The 18,425-nt window shown below is 37.4% G+C and overlaps 1 protein-coding gene across 2 annotated transcripts in view; it reads right to left on the minus strand.

Moving 5' to 3' along the window:
* MKLN1 (muskelin 1) overlaps positions 1 to 18,425 on the minus strand; it is a 328,108-nt gene that overhangs the window by 282,957 nt on the left and 26,726 nt on the right. The gene's annotated exons all lie outside the window — the stretch shown is intronic.

Below are 18,425 nucleotides of genomic sequence, written 5' to 3' on the forward strand. Positions count from 1 at the left end.
AGCCACAGCAATTCAAAAAGCCATTCGCTTTCCCTTTTAACATAAAAGCTGTAAAGTCAAACTTGTTTCTTTCAAAAAATGATATTTTCTTAGATCATAGAGAAGGCAAAACAACCAGTATAACATATCTTGTATTTCATTTTAAATGCTGTCTCTTAATTGAATAAGTCACTAAATACTTCTATGCCTCAGTTTCTGTATCTACCTATAAAATGAATATAACAATAGAACCTACCCTATTGACTTCTGAGCAGTCAAACGAGATAATCAAGTGCAGTATGTACCAAAGTCTGACTCACAGTAAGTACTCAAAAATGTTAGCTATGATGAGGATGATTGCGTTATGGCTTCTCACGTCTGTGTCAGGAGCTGAAAGGTTTTTCTACAAGGGACTTCAGCCAAAGGAGGCAGACAAGAAAGAACACTGTTGAGCTGTTATAATGGTGAACATTATGAGCGATATTTCTTGGAAAATTCTATTCAATTCCTTTAGTCTCATTACAACGGATTTGCTTAGAATCTTTATTAAAGTGATGCTTGAAATAAATGGATTATTAAATGGAAAAATCTCTTTTTGTTAGAAATTTCCTCTGAAATGGTATTAGTCATAACTGGATCTTACGTTCCTTTTGACATCTTATATGTCTTCTATTAATAGTTTCAATTCTTAAGTCCAAATAACCAATTGAAAGGATCTAACACAGTATTACATAACTAATGTGTTTTATCAAAAAAAGTTGCTGTTGGTTTCAAAGGAGGGCTTCTAAATCGTTCAATTCAAGTCATTAATCAAAACAGATGAAATTATTTCAGTTAATTAACAAAATAGTTAGATTAGTGCAGATAATCAACGTAGTTAGAATACTTCAAACTGCTGTTTTAGAGTCTCAAATCATTATTGAGACCTACCCTGTTGTTGAGTCCATACTGTGGACATATGCAGAAAAAATCTGAAGCAATGAGCCAGTTACTTCTGACACAAAGACACTCAATACCAGTCGATTGAGAGTAAGTCAAAAAGAGAAGGATTTCAACTTGGTAACCTCCGAGGTAAGTGAACTTGGGCCAACTGTCTAGCCTCTGGAAACCCGTTTCCTCATCCCTGAAATATGACTAATACTTGTTTTGCTGGCTTGAGGGGATAAAGTGAGGTGGCTTATAGAAAGAACTTAATGGACAGTAGGTAGACATTGGGTAACTTCCCTTTTTAACCTCTTCAGTTTCTGATCTGTGATGATAAATAAGTAAATATATAATATATCAGATGATGATAAGCACTGTGGAGAAGAGCAAGTGGGAACCCTGAATGTCAGTCAATTGGGGAAGAGGTGGCTAAAATAAGAAAAAATGAAAAAGTAAAAGGGGACATGGATGAGGCAGCTTAGCCTCAGTCCATGCATATAAATATTGTCAAGATGCACGGGCAAGTTGTGCTCTTTCAGCCTTCATTGTTTTGTGCTTGTGACCATCACAAACAGGACAACACAGCCTAGAATTATGCAGGCAAGTGGAGAAGAAGAAGTCAGGAACGAGGGGGTGGGGTGAGCTAAGACTTGGGGGATTAATGAGCTGTAGGGCCAGTCATTGGTGTCAGTGGCCCTCAGTCCAAAAGGCAGCATCCACTGGCCTAGAAACTCACACTTCCCAATTGGTACCCAATGATGCAGTCTAGAGTGTGAGCTGAGCTGTAGCAGAAGTTTTTCTTTCTTTCTTTCTTTCTTTCTTTCTTTCTTTCTTTCTTTCTTTCTTTCTTTCTTCTTTCTTTTTCTTTCTTTCTTCTTTCTCTCTCTCTCTCTCTCTCTCTCTCTCCCTTTCTTCTTTCTTTCTTTCTTTCTTTCTTTCTTTCTTTCTTTCTTTCTTTCTTTCTTTCTTCTTTCTCAGATAGAAGGGGGTGGTGGGGGAGGGCCAGAGAGAAAGGGAGAGAGAGAATCTTAAGCAGGATTAATGCCCAGCATGGATTCCAATGTGGGGCTCAGAATCTCACAACCCTAAGATCATGACCTGAGCCAAAATCAAGAGTCAGATGCCCCCTGGCAGTTTCTTTTGATGATTAAAAAGTTTACCGCTTTAAAAATAAAATAACCACATTGCAGAAAGGATATAACAAATATAGCAAATCTACAAGCTTTAGAGAAAATAAGCCACCTAGAATCCCATTAGGCTAATGCATTTAATACCAGAATTTGAGTTTATTTCCTCCTAGATTTTCCGTATGCATAAAGATAAATGAAACCATATTGTATACAATTGTAGATTCTGTGCTTTTAAATATAACATTGTCTTGTAAGCATTTTCCTTGTTGCTAACCGGGTTTTCATAACTATCCACTTAATACATTAATAATATGTTATGAAATAAATGAATAGTAATTTATATTGTTAGATGCTTAAAATCTTTCCAATTTTTTATTATAAATATCACATTGATACACATTTCCCTGTATATTTTCTCTTCCATATTTTAGATTACTTTCTTAGAATTGATTTTCAGAATTTTCAAAACATAAAATGTTCCAGGACATCAACATTTTATGGCTCTTTATATATACTGCCAAATTGTTTTTCCAAGGGATTATATCAATGTGTAGTCCTAAGAATGATGTGCGAGAGTAACCAACCTCATTGTACCCTTGAAAACGTTGGACTATTACATTATTAATTTTTTTTTTTGCAGTTTCAATTTCCAGGGTGTGATAATAAACAAGTAAATACATAGTATGTCAGATGGTGATAAGCATTGTGGAGAACAGCAAATTAGAGACAGGAAAAGTGACAAGGGAGGGTTGATGGTTACTATTTTATATGGGATGATCAGGGAAGTCCCTTTTGAAAAGATGGCATTTGAGTGAGAGCTGAGGGAAGAGAGGGAGCAAGGTATAAGAAAGGGGCTTTCAGGCAGAGAAGACCCCAAGAGAGGCCCTAAGGCAGATATATGTTGGGCAGTCCTGGAGGAACAGCAAGAGGGCCAGTGTGGCTCTCGCTGCTGAGAAGAGGGCTGTGCAGGAAGAGAGGAGATCAAAGGGAAAGTGGGCAGCCAGGACATGTAAGGCTTTACCAGCCATTGTAAGGACTTTATTTTGAGTGGGAAGGGGAGGCATTGAAGGGTTTTGGAAACAGGGGAGTCAGGAATTGCCTTGTATTCCATATGATTAGCCAATGTGTTTAGAATAGATGAAAGATGCTCAAAACCAAACTCAACCTCTTTCCCAGCAAACCTCCTACATTCTCGGCATCTCTACCCTCTGATTCATCAATGCCCAAAACCTCAGTCATCTTTTCCGTCTCAAGACCAATCGTCACCAAGCCCTGTCAATTCTCTTTCCAAAATGTCTCTTGCATTTGCCTTCCTTATCCATCCCCATTGTCTAAACCCTACCACGATCTAACCCATCTCCTCACTTTCTATCTTTCTGCTCACCACTTCTACCGCTCGGTGGTGTCAGAGCAATCATCCTAGCAAAGCTGATCATTCATGGGTCCACCCTTTATCTTTTCTGTCCCCTCCCCCAATAAAGTCCAAATTTGTCAGAATGGAATTCAAGCACTACCCCAATCTGATTCTAATAGAGCAGTCAAAACTTATCTCCCATTATTATTTAGAATTCACTGTGCCTTCCGGTCTAACAAGTTTCCTGAACTAGCTGTGCACTTTCTTACCATAGACTTCTGCTTACATTGTCTCGCCTTCCCTTCCAGCCCAACCTACCTACCCATACTTCAAGGACCTACCCAAACTTCAAGGACCACCTCAAACATCACCTTCTTCACAAAATCATTCCTGGCTGGAATTATGCTTCTTTATTCCTTTGCTCCCATAAGCTCTAGTTCATTACCTACACCTTCTGTACCATATTACACTCGAGTTTGGTGAATATGCTTTCTTTCCTACTTGGTGATAAGTTCCTTGAGGATCCACATCTTGTTTATCTTTGTATCTCCTAGAGCACTTACTACAACGCCTTGAAGATAATAAGTACTCAATAAATGTTTGTGGAATTTAAGTTCCCTGAGGCTTTATTGCTAATTTGTTGTTGAAACAGAACTAGGGTTCAGGTCATCTGATTCTCAGCTCCATATACGGTTCCCAATACCATTCTTTCTGCTTTCTTCTCTGTGGTTCATCGTCATCTCATCTGAAGTACATTTAAAACCACTAAGGAATTTTAAGGAAGGATGACTAAACAAAATCATATGGTAGAGTTTACCTCCCATGCAGCTATTTAAGTTAAAGTGAACCTAATTTAGGGGCATTAAAAATTTGATTCTGGGGGCACCTGGCTGCCTTGGTCCATAGAACATGCAACTCTTGACCTCAGGGTTGTAAGTTTGAGCCCCATGTTGGGTGTAGAAATTACTTAAACACAAAATCTTTTTTAAAAAATTGACTTTGACTTTAAAAATAAAAATTATAAAACATGGCACATATATGTTTAGAAATTTTTTAGCTTCTTAGAATTTGATTTTTGAGCTGTGCTTAATCTTTGAGGAGCCAAGTTGCCATGTTTCTTGGTATGCTCTAAATTTGTAGTCTGGGGGTAGAAAGAATTAAAGTGAGTGTTATTTGGTTTAACAGCTAGAAGCAACATTTCTAGTCTTTATGAACATGAGACATTTGGGATGAGACCCTGAGGCAAAGTATGATTCCCAATTATCCCAATCCTTCCTATCAAGGAAAAATAGCTCAAGGAACTAGTGTTCTCAACTGGGCTTCCCCTTTGGTATTTGAAGTTAAGTAAGTAAATTATACTCCCATACGTGTTATACATAAATATATGTAAAATGAGCACAAAATTAAGTTACAGTATTTAAAATATAGTAATATCTAACATCAATATGCACATATGAGAATTCTTTTTGAGTGAGGAACACTGATACCCTGGGGAAAAGCAGACTTGACTGAATTAAGACACATATTTTAGAGAATAGTTTAAGGTAGTAGGGAGGAAAAAAGGAAATGGAATGACTCTTTCTCTCCTAAATAGTTTTGCTGTCTTCTCTCCATTGCAACATGGAAGAGGTCAGCATTGCTGTGAAAAATGTCCCATTGAGGTTTTCACAAATTCAAATGAAATGGAATGAAATTAAAGCCTTACATTTTACAGGGGGAAAAAGGATGAAACAGAAACACTATTTCAGCTCACTCTACTCTGGCTCGTTCTGAGTGTTTCGGCAGCAACTGATCCATGAATCTAATGAGAATTGTAATACAGGATCATAGAAATGAGAGTAACCTCTGACAGTTTCATCTACCTCTGATCCTTGGTGAGTAAGCCCTAAACCGCTACAAACAGTTAGCATTTAAGAAACTTTCCCGTAAGCAATTTCCCCTCGCTATAACCTGAATTCTACCTAACAGAATGACATGGACAGTTTTTTTTTCTTACACTTGACAAGGAGATGTGAAGACAGTTTGATCATAACCATTTCTGTATCACAGGGGTTATATTTCTGGGCAATGGGGACACAGCACAGAGCGATGGGTAAGAATTCAGGCTGGGAGACAGAGTTGTGCGGAAGCCACAGCTGTGTGATCACAGGCAATTTACTTAAGCTCTCTGAACCTCAATTTCCTCACCTGTAATGTGAAGACAATAATACCATCCAGCCGATCAAATTACTGTGAAGAATAGTCTAGAACAAGTGCTGTCCAATAGAAATAGAATTTGACTCTGCAAATTTGACTTATATATGTAATTTAAAATTTTCGAGTAGCCCTATTAAGAGAAGTAAAAAGACACAGGTAAAATTAATTTTAGTAATGTATTTTACTGAACAAATCTAAAATATCATTTCAACGTGTTAAAAATTAGTAAGGTGGGGGATCCCTGGGTGGTTCAGCGGTTTGGCGCCTGCCTTTGGCCCAGGGTGCGATCCTGGAGTCCCGGGATCCAGTCCCGTGTCGGGCTACCGGCATGGAGCCTGCTTCTCCCTCTGCCTGTGACTCTGCCTCTCTCTCTCTCTCTCTCTCTCTCTCTGTCTATCATGAATAAATAAATAAATAAATAAATAAATAAATAAATAAATCTTTTAAAAACAATTAGTAAGATATTCTATATTCTCTCTTTTGTGCTAAGTCTTTGAAATCTTTTTTTTTTAAGTTTTTGAAATCTAATGTGTATTTTGCACTATGGTTTATATTAATGCAAACTAGCCACATTTCAAGAGGCTATCACTAAACTATAGGTCTAGAAAAAGACTATAAAGCATTTAGCATTGTGCTAGGCATGCAGTGAATGCTAAGAATTTGGGGCTTCCATTTTTACCATTAATATTATTCTTAGAGAACAGTGTAATCTTCCCAAAACCTTCACTTTCCCAGACTGACTCATCCATGGTTAGGGGTACCTGGAGAGACTGGGTTGTACAAGCCTAAGCCTTCCATTTACTTCAAGGGTAACTTCCTCATGGTCACTCTCTATCCTGTTATATGAAGGGGCCATGGTAAGTGGGATCTGCATGGAGAATATATCCACTGAATGCCAATGACTTGCAGGTACTGACACATTAAATCCTAAGAAATAGGTGCCACCACTCACCTGCTACCTTCTCATACGAATAGGACAGGACAGGGCATTTGGTAATGCAACCATCTGCTGTTATATTTTTTCCAAGTACTGAGGTCCTATGCAATAAATTGTGTTCAAAAGCTGATTCGATAACTTAAACACAGTTACCATATTACCCAGCAATTCCACTAGGTATACCCAAAGAGAATTGTAAAACATGTAGTCACACAAAAACTTGTACACAAAGGTACATAGCAGCAGTATTCAAAAAGGCCAACAAGTAGAAACAACCCATATGTCCATCAGCTGATGAATAAGTAAACAAAATGTAGTATATGCATACAATGAAATATTACTCAGCTATAAAAAAGAAACGAAGGGTTGATACATACTGCACACATGAATGGTTCCTGAAAACATTGTGCTAAGTACAAGAGGGCCATATATTGCATGATTCCATTTATCTGAAATGCCCCTAGTGGGAAAATGCATAGAGGTAGAAAATAGATCCATCATTTTCAGGGGCTGCATGGAGGGGAGAATTGAGAGTGATTGCTAATAGCTGTGGAGTTTCTTTCTGGAGTGATGGGAAAGTTCTAGAAGTAGATACTGGCAATGGTCGTACAACATTGTGAATATGTAAGAAACCACTGAATTGTTAAAAAAAAAAAAAAGTTGATTTGTTGTCCTAGGGAAGCATTGATCAAACAGATAAGCATGCCAGAACCTCGGAATAGAGAAGTATTTGTAAGACTTCAAAATCAGAAGAGATCACTCATACCCAAAATATTATTTAATGGGATATCATCTTTAACTAAAGCATTGCATGATATCAAATCTTTCTTTCCTTCTCATCAATTAAAATTGTTTTACGCTTTGCCATGAAGCACGTGAACCAAGAGGACACGAACATAAAGGATATACACACGTACACATACACATAAACATAACCGCATGTAGATTTGCCAGAATTTTCTGGAAGAGTGTACTCGTCCCTCTGCTTGAGGCTCTCTCATAGCTCCCCTTTCGCCCTCAGGATGGCCCCACAGCTCTCCAATGACACTTGCCCTACTGTGTGGTAGAGCATGGGCTCTGGACCACACAGCCTCTGTGGAAGTCTTGGTGTGACTACTCACTGCTCTATGATTTGGGGCATCTTCTCTAGCTCTTCTGTGCTTCTAATTGCCTTTGCAATGGGATGGTAAGGGTGCCCAGGCTTGTTGCAAGAATCAAGAGAGTTATCATGTATAAAGTACTCAGAAGAATGCCTGGCTTGTGGTCAATACTTTATAAGTGTTTTATAAATAAAAAGTGTAAAATGTCTATAAAACCCTGTCCCCACAGCAGGCCAGATGTACTTTCTCTGTCTGGAAAGAGCACCTACCAGATCTTCCTTCAGTGCTGTGTTCAAGCACCATCCCAGTGGTCCTGATCACTCTCCCTCTCTCTTGCTTGTCTCTGTAACATTTATTGTGTTCTGATATACAAAAAGATAATTTGCTTATGTCTCTTCTTTCTGTGCCATCAACTCCTACCAGAAGGCAGAGATCTTATCTGTCTGTTTGCCATCCAGCCTAAGCGCCCAGCACAGGGACTGCCCCAGAGAAGGTACTCCACCATGTTTTCTGAATGAGTGGACAGATGGTAGTTACTTCTGGAAACAGGCCCTGGGGATCAGGATGGGAGTAGTTGTACCTTTCACTGAATGCCCCTTTGCACCATTTCATATTTTACCATGTACTTCTGTTCATTTCATAACACCAAAAAATGACAAATAAAATACTGGAAATTAAAGAGTACATGGACCAGAGGGAGAAGAAAAGAGCATAGAGGGATCCCTGGGTGGCGCAGCGGTTTGGCGCCTGCCTTTGGCCCAGGGCGCGATCCTGGAGATCCGGGATCGAATCCTACGTCAGGCTCCCGGTGCATGGAGCCTGCTTCTCCCTCTGCCTGTGTCTCTGCCTCTCTCTCTCTCACTGTGTGCCTATCATGAATAAATTAAAAAAAAATTAAAAAAAAAAAAGAGCATAGAGCAGTAAGATTTCAGGCATCCAGACGAGGATTCTAGAGGATGATCCTGCAGGCCCCCTTTCAACATTGTCCAGGAGAAAAAAGTGGAACGATGCCAAGAAATGGCACTCAGCCCTGTCTCAAAGCACAACATGTACACAGGTTAGCAACAGACCTTAATAAGATTATTCATATTGTGCAATGTGTGTCTGTACCTATGGGTGCAATGAGAAATTTTTCCATGCCAAAAGACCTGTTTCCAGGCACAGTAAACAGAGCATTTGCTGAGGGTTGTTTGGCCACTTCCACCACTGCAGTGTGGACAGGCAGGTGTCCGTGGTGTATGGGATTTCCTGGGCACAGACAGACGGTCTGTGTCTATGGCCTGAGAACAGTGTCCTTCCTCATTCCCTGATAGGTCCTCTAGAGACCCGATAAAAATTAAAGGATCCCTTGTAAGAGCCCTGGACTTCAAATGAACTGCTCTGTAAACGTATCACACCTCAATTGGGGTAAAACTCTGCTCTAAGTTGCCTTTGGGATCCCCTCATCACTCTCTTCAAAATCTCTTTCCTTTCCACTGCTTTACTACGTCTGTGTTCTCTCCTATCAGGAGAAAAACAACTAATGAGTCCCTAGCCTCTTGGATAATGTATTACTCCTTCCACAATTTTTTTTTTTTGCATTTAAAAGGGGTTAGTTGGAAAGAAATAATAATGGTGATGCTGTTGATAAAGATATTAAGAATATTGATGATGACAATGATAGCTCATGATAGCAGTAATTGTTTATTGAATATTTATCGTGTGCCAGATATTCTAAAAAATGGATACAGTTTAACTTATTTGATTCTCCAAAAAACTATGTTATCAACAAGGAGTGGAAAGTCACATAGTGGGATCCCTGGGTGGTGCAGCGGTTTGGCACCTGCCTTTGGTCCAGGGCGCGATCCTGGAGACCCAGGATCGAATCCCACGTCGGGCTCCCGGTGCATGGAGCCTGCTTCTCCCTCTGCCTGTGTCTCTGCCTCTCTCTCTCTCTCTCTGTGACTATCATAAATAAATAAAAGTAAAAAAAAAAAAAGTCACATAGTTAACGAATGGCAGATGGGAGGTTTAGAAGCATTGTCTCTAAAAATTTTTGCTCTGAGGAATTCCATCATTAATTATTCAAATGAATGAATTTCTAAAGTGGAACCCTTGACCCTGAGGGATGAGAGCTCAAGAGAGTCAGACAATCATAGCAATCCTCCAGAGCAATAAGACTGACCATTAAGGTTTGGAATTTTGAACAATCCACTGTGTCTGTGACTGCCTAGGTTCAAATCCTGACTGACACCCATGACCTTACCTGCAGTAAGTCACATAACCTCTCTGTGCTTAAGATTATTGCTAGAATTCAATGAGATAATGTCAGTAAAGTGCTTGCAATAGTGTATGTGTGTGTATGTATAATGCATGTGTGAATATATAACATTCCAATGCTGGAATTTTATTTTGATTGCTAAAAATCAAAATATAATATATATAATATAAAATATTAAATTATTCTATTAGAATAATTTATTTCTAGCTTTTATTTTTATTTATTTAAATATTTTATTTATTTATTTGACAAAGAGAGAGAGAGAGAACACAAGGGACCCTGATTCAGAGCTCAATGCCAGGACCCTGGAATCATGACCTCAGCCGAAGGTAGGTGCTTAACCAACTGAGCTACTCAGGTACCCCTATTTCTAGCTTTTAAATAACAGAAGTACTCTTTTACCTGATTTTATAGTGTAGCTAATCTATTTGCTATAGATTTTTTTTTTATTGAAAAGGTAGCACAACAATAGAATTTCAAAGGAAAACACCCCAAATCTCATTTCCTTAACACAATTATTTTTATTGTTTACATATTGCCTTCAAGTTTAAGTTACATGGAGAGGCCACAATATTGAATCAGACTGGGATTTTTATCTCAGACTGTCACAAATTAGCTGTATAACCTCAGAGGGGTTATGTAACTGCCCTCTGCTTTAGTTTCTCAAAGTATAAAATAAAGAAGCTAGACCAGGGGTGCCTGGGTAGCTCAGCGGTTGAGTGTCTACCTTCACGCTCAGGTCATGATCCCAGAGTCCCAGGATGAAGTCCCACGTCGGGCTCCTGGCAGGAAGCCCTCTAGCTTTAATGGTCTATGATTTTTATCCATAATCTACTTTTTTTGTCTCATGATATTCATAGGGAATTGCATAAAGAAAGTACATGTAAGAAACGTTTGCAAAGTTAGTTAACTTTGTAAACTCTCTGGGAAATAGTTCCACATATATAATGAGTTCTGCAAAGGTAGGGTTATAATTAAGAACCTATTGAAAAGAATTTTTTATAATTAAAAAATTATTTTTTAAAGACTTTATTTATTTATTCATGAGAATACACAGAGAGGAGAGAGAGAGGCAGAGACACAGGCAGAGGGAGAAGCAGGCTCCATGCAGGGAGCCCGACGTGGAACTCGATCCTGGGTCTCCAGGATCACGCCCTGGGCTGAAGGGGGCGCTAAACCGCTGAGCCACCTGGGCTGCCCAACTTTTATTTTTTCATTTATTTTTTAAGTAATTGCTACATGCAAGGTTGGGCTTGAACTCACAACTTCAAGATCAAGAGCCACATGTTCTACTGACTGACCCAGCCAGGTGCCCCTTATATCAAACTTCTAATTCAAATTCAGAACTACAAGGTTTTTACCTAACCTCTTCTCTTTTACATCTCGATTTTCTTCCTCCCGTGCTGTGAATCCTGATTCTCAAGGACACTGAACATGATAGAATTAGAAGATCCCATAATTAGTATTTGCTTATCCCATAATGCCCAGAACAGTGATAGCAACACTACCACCAACCATATGATTACTAAAAATGATTTAAAAATGTTTTTGCAGTTCTTTTTGTCCTTAGGCAATATCCCATTAGGGATATGTATCAGATTACTGTGTTTTGAGATTATTCAAAATAATTTCTCTGTGTGCCACCAACTGGATACAAAATTAGGCTTTTTAAAAAATTAGGAATTGGATTTTTAAAAATTAGTATTTTTATGATTATGTAAAGTATTTATGTGATTCCAAAGTCAAGTCTACAAAATAAGGTAAACCAGTATAGTTTATATTACCATCCCTTCTACTTCATTCCTTTCCCCCTTTTACAGGCAACTATTATTTTATGATGTTTATCCTTCCACTGTTTATTCTTTAATACAAGCAAATATACACACATATATACATGTAGATACACATTTATATGTGTATCTATGCATGCAAATATATATTTATATCCATTCTTATATAAATGGTAGGTTCACTTTTCTCCCCCTTGGTATCTACTTACAATGTATCCTAGAGACTAACCCATATAAATATATGGGAAGATCCCTAATTCAATTTTATAGCTGCATTATGTGGATGCATCATACTTTGTTCAACTGGTCCTCTATTAATGGACATTTGGGTTGTTTCCAGTCTTTGTTATTAAAAATAGCTTCTGCCCTATGGTTTGGTATTATATTTGTACATACTTAAGTCTTAAATATATATTTAAAAAGATAGATTTTTACTGTGTGGAACTATACAAGATGAGCCTAGACCACCTTATACCAAATAACAAAGACACTGTCAAAGACTACTAGGGTCATGTCAAAAGAAGTCATAGCTAATTTTAAGACACTACTACACACCAAATAGGGATAATTTAAGCATTAATAAGAATAATTAAATAAGATGTATTGAAACACATTGAACATGTTTCAATTAATGAGTTCAAATGATAATTGAAAACATCAATAAAACAGCAATAAAAAATAAACAACAGCAATAAAAGCAAAATAACAAAACACTTATTTGACCATCATTGGCACATGCCAGAAAATCAACTCAAGGAATAATAGGATGGGGATGCCTGGGTGGCTCAGTGGTGAGCGTCTGCCTTCTGCTCAGGGTGCAATCCTGGAGTTCCGGAATTGAGTCCCACATCGGGCTTCCTGCGGGAAGCCTGCTTCTCCCTCTGCCTATGTATCTCCCTCTCTTTGTGTCTCTCATGAATAAATAAATAAAATCTTAAAAAAAGGGAATAATAGTATTAACATATTACTAATAATAGTATTAACATATTACTATTGCAATTTTAATATTTATTTTTTTTTTAATTTTTATTTATCTATGATAGTCACAGAGAGAGAAAGAGAGAGAGGCAGAGACACAGGCAGAGGGAGAAGCAGGCTCCATGCAGGGAGCCCGACGTGGGACTCGATCCCGGGTCTCCAGGATCGCGCCCTGGGCCAAAGGCAGGCGCCAAACCGCTGCGCCACCCAGGGATCCCACTATTGCAATTTAAATTTTTATTTTATTTATTTACTTTTTAAAAAAGATTTTATTTATTCATGAGAGACAGAGAGAGAGACAGAGAGAGAGAGGCAGAGGCAGGTAGAGGGAGAAAAAGGCTCCATGCAGGGAGCCTGATGTGGGACTCGATCCTGAGACCCCAGGATCATGCCCTGGGCTTAAGGTGGCGCTAAACCACTGAGCCACCCGGGCTGCCCCAAATTCTATTTTATTTAAATTGAGTTCTATTTTGCAATTTTTTAAAATTTTAAAATATTTATTTATTTGTTTGTTTATAAGATTTTATTTATTTGAAAGAGAGACAGTGACAGAGAGCATGAGCAGGGAGCAGAAGGAGAAGCAGGCTCCCCACTGAGCAGGGAGCCTAACATGGGGCTCAATCCCAGGACACAGGGATCATGACTTGAGCCGAAGGCAGGTGCTTAACAGACTGAGACACCCAGGCACCCCCTATTTTGCAATTCTTAATAAACTGATGATTTTAGGTAATATAAAAGAAGAGATTATTGCACATTATTCACCTCCTAATGGCAAAATACACCACTCCCTATGAAGCAGTCTTGGAAACAAACCCCCAAACCACAAAAACAAAAAACTGAATCTGATAAAGCCTGGAGATGGTTGTAGGAAATACACAGGACAGAGGAGATGTTAAACTATATTATGGGGATGCATTATGAAAAACCCAAGGTGTGGGGAGTTCTATAGACAGTTTAGTTTCTTCAACAAATAAATTGCAAGGAAAAAATATTAGAGTGGAAACCAATACATATTTAAAGAAATTTAGCAGATATAACAACCAGTCTCAGTATGGGAACCTTATTTGGATCCTGCTTCAAACAAACTATGAAAATTAATTATAATATTTATGAGACAATTGGAAATTTGAACACTGAATACTTCATATTATTAAAATATTAAAAAAATATTGTTAACTTAGTATAGATGTGATAATGGTTATGTTAAGAAAAAAGCCCTTATCTTTTAAAGATCCGAATTGGATTATTTATGGTTAAGACAATACAATTTTGGGGGTGTCTGGGTAGCTCGGTCGGTTAAGTGCTATACTTTTGATTTCAGCTCAAGTCATGATCTCAGGGTTTTGAGATAGAGCCCCATGTCAGGCTCTGTACTGGGCATGGAGTCTGCTTAAAATTCTCTCTCTCCCTCTGCCCTTCTCCACCACCCCCACAACCCCCAAAACATAAACAGAGCCATCTAAGCAGCTTATCAGTTGAGTGTCCAACTCTCGATTTGAGCTCAGGGTCATGATCTCCTTGCTCAGCCTCTGAGAGACTACTTGAGATTCTCTCTCTCCTTTTATCCCTCCCCTACTAAAATAAATACATAAATAATCTTTAAATGAATAAATAAATCTAAAATAAATAATCTGAAAATAAATAATAAAGTAAATAAAATTTCAAAATAAATAAATCTTTAACAAAACAGAAACCAACAAAAAAGATGGTATAATCTCTGAAATTTGCTTTAAAATAAAATGAGTAGGGAAGAGGAAGAGGGTGTTGATGGGTTGATGGGTACATAGAGTTCATTATGTTTTCTATCTACTTTTGTTTATGCTTTTAAATAATAAAGCATTCATATGTATTTATATATAATGGGTATTTTGGGGTGTGTGTGTGTGTGTATAAGCATCCATTATAAGGAAATACAGCAAAATATTAATGTGATTATCTCTGGATAATAGAATTATAGGTAATTTGTTGATTTATATTTTCTTGTTTTTACTCTAGAGTATGTTCTATAATTTTTTTACCACACATATATTCTTTATAATCAGGAAAAACCTATTTATTTATTTACTTATTTATTTATTAGGAAAAATCTATTTAAAAAGAAAAATCTTTTGTTTAAGAATACCATTTTTACAGTTCAACTAGAATTCACTGCTGACACAGTGAATAAAATAACTTTGTATATTTTAAACATAACTGGGCAAAGGAAATTATTTAATATTTAATTATATTTAGTTTTGAGTGGCTACAGTAATAGTTCATGAAAATATAACTAAGTTTTGAGGTTTGGAAATTCTGTCATTTGGTATAATAGGATAATCTTAAATTTATGGCTTAGGAGTAAACGGTTCATTTTTTTTGTTTTTCTCCTCCTTACATAACACAAAAGCAACTGATCCAGTTTGGCACCAACTTTCTCCTCCAAAGTCACCTTTGTCTGAAATCTAGCACGTTTGGTTTCAGTCAAATAACTTGCAGATGAGGAAAGGTTTTTTAACAAAATTTTCTTGTAATTTTACTACCGTGTCAGTTCCTGGCAGCCCCAGAGTCCTTTTTCATAGGTAAGTGGGTGGGAGGAATGCTTCTCTCTCCTACTTTCTAGTGAAGTAGAGAGAGCAAGAGAGAAATCTAGTGATGCAGAGAGAGCAAGTAGTTGAAATCACTCCTTTCGTATCACTGAAATAAATGTAGGGCCATGATAGTAGATACAATTAAAGAAAAAGATAGTTAATGGGTGATTTTAGCATTTTAATAGTCGATACACTGTACTGAAAGGTTTGCCATTCGATTGTGAGGAAATTAGTTCTTTAAAATTAGTAAAATTGTTTAAAACCAACAAACATGTTTTGTAATTACATATGGGCATCTAATTATTATATCATCTGAATGATCTGTAATCAGATAAGCAATCCTTCATTTATTCTTAAATAAAGATGTTTCATTTATCAAGTATTCCTTCTTCCTTTTGTTCGCATGTGATTTTCTCCTAAAGAAACCATAGTCAGCTTCTTTATAAAATATATTAACAGAGTATCATTAGAGTACCATTTTGTTCTAAACGTAGACTTAAAGCAAAGTCATTGGTAGATGTGGTTTTCATTTGGAAGTGAAATTTTCTGATTTAACAAATGGCTAGGGGCAGATAATGTCTATTTGGGTCCATTTGTCCATTTGAGGTTCCATGGATGATTATGTGCTTCACATAAATTCAATCTACACTTGCAACAATGTGCCAGGCTTTGTGCTAAGTATTTTCATGTATAATCTCAATTGTTTACTACAATAACCTTATGAAATAGTTATTTTGGAAAGAGGTTAAGTTTCTCACTCAAGGTCACACACTAATTGCATTGTAAATCCTGTGTTACCACTTTTAGGTTATGAACACGGGTCATTGAGAGCATTTGTAGCAGTCCTTTTTTTTTTTAAGATTTTATTTATTTATTCATGAGAGACACACACACACAGAGAAGCAGAGACATAGGCAGAGGGAGAAGCAGGCTCCTTGCAGGGAGCCCAACGTGGGACTCAATTAGGACTCCAGGATCACTCCCTGGGCTGAAGGCAGACCCTCAACTGCTGATCCACTCAGGCGTTCCTGTAGCAGTCCTCAATGCCTACTATGGAGCCTTGTACTAGAAAGTACGTCAAGTTAGTTCAAAGGATGATATTCATCTGTCTCATTATAAAAACAGGATTCTCTGCCTTCCCCACACAATGGAAGATGTGCAGGAGGTGCGGCATGCTTCATATGACAGCAAGGATTAGGGCCAGTTGAGATGGAGCGCCTCTCATAGAGAAATCGACCAAGCATCAAGGAGGAGAGGGCAATCTGTTCTTCACGTAGCCGAGCTAGTTTTCTGCCTTGATCTTTTAACAAACTTTAAGTTCAGACATCTTTACGCCTGGGAAACCAACAGTTTTTGATTTGGTGACCAACAAACTAAAGGTCAACCTGAGAGAGTTGATTCTTGACACCTTTCCAACAAGGGTCACTTGTTTCATCCCAGTGGACTCAAAGTTAAGAATTAAAAACCTCAACTTTAGTAAATTATATGTTTGAAATACTGAGAGTTCTAATTAGACATACAATCCAAATGCCAGTTGAGCCCACTCTAGTCATTTTCTCATAACTTTATGAAAAACTGTTTGTTTGGGATGTGGTTTTTAAAAGCAATTTACCTTTAGGCTTATTTAAAAAATGGAATGTGTGAGAAAAAGAATTTTCCAGCTTTTATTGACTCAGCAATGCAAAGGAAAATATGTTTATAAGAATTTGTCTGCTTGGTAACTCAAAATCAATTGATCTACAAAACTTGAGATTTCAAGTTTAAATGCTGAATTCAATTATAAATTTCAAACATTATTTTTCAACGCATACCCTTGTTCTAGCTACTTAATACTACAGAATCATTCCAATGGGCATCAAATTATTAACTATCCCTCTAACGCTGTACTAGAAGTTACTATGAAGAGTATTTTATTTGTGGAGACATAAATGCAGGTTACATAATACCTTGTAAGTTGCCTTGAACGAAACGAAAGGATCTTAAAAATAAATAGGAACAACAAAAATAAAACATGACTAACTCTCCTGCCATCATCAAAACAAATGTTTCCAAGGACCTGACGCCAAGAAAATAGAAATCCATAAACACAAAGGCCAAGATCATCGGTGAATCTACTAGGTCTCCATAAAGGACAAAACAAAACACTAAAAACAAAAACAAAAACAAAAAAACCAAATCCCATGTGTTTTGAAGGAATGAATGCTGAAGAACATTGACATTTTCTGCCCCTTGCTTACCACAGAAATCCCAGCCTGCAGCTAATTTTAAAATTGTCAAATCTCCAAAAATTAGGGGAGATGCATGTCTTAAAAAATGCAGTCGATTCCGTTGTACGGGTCATATTCACATTAGCTAAAGTAGGAATTATTGAGGGGAGGGTAATCTACTTCGTTCATTTTTTTTTTTACTTTTTTTTTTACTTTGTTCATTTTAATAACCAATTATTTCTCAGATTTGCCACAGAGCCAACTCAACTTAATTATTAAAGCACAATAATATTGGATTGAACTATTTTTCAATCCAAGAATTTTTATTATAGAGAAAAGGCTTGGACAATTTAAGCAATTATGTGCTTCATTTCTTCTTTTCTGTAACTCCACTCTTGCTTATTTATAAGGTATTGAATTTAACTTGCTTCATTCTTAATGTTTTACATCCTGTATGTCTTCTTTTAAAAAAATTAAACTCAATTTTAAAAAGGCTCAGGCTAAGTGTTGGTGGATAGTTCCTTTGAGTAACAAATCATGGTCCTTAGAGCTCAAAGTGCTGACCTGGAGAACAACAAGCCAAATTTTGGCTGCCCTGAAAAATTCTGTGTACACAACTAAAGTATGTTCTAGATTTTGCCACACCACTCCCAAAACACTTCCATGGATGCCCAACCTACACGGCTCCTCCTTATGTCCAGGCACACACCATTTCTTTTCATTTGGATGCAATATCACTAAAGGGCAAGGTCACTTGAAATAAAGCTGAACTTGGAATCAGACTCCAAGTGAGTTTCAGCTCTTTAGGGGGACTGTTAAAGGTAATTTAGCTCAGTGGGTATGTGCGTGCCTGCCAAAGCCAGAATGCAGAGATGCAAATTTTCATTTTTCCACTTTCTAGCTATGTGACTCCAGGCAAGTCATTTAAATCTTGTGCCTTGGTTTTCTCAGTTGCAAAATGATGGTGATATCAGTAAGAGCCTTAGTAATGCCTTAACAGGGC

This window comes from Canis lupus, chromosome 14, assembly GCF_011100685.1.
Source record: "Canis lupus familiaris isolate Mischka breed German Shepherd chromosome 14, alternate assembly UU_Cfam_GSD_1.0, whole genome shotgun sequence".
NCBI classification, from domain to species: Eukaryota; Metazoa; Chordata; class Mammalia; order Carnivora; family Canidae; genus Canis; species Canis lupus.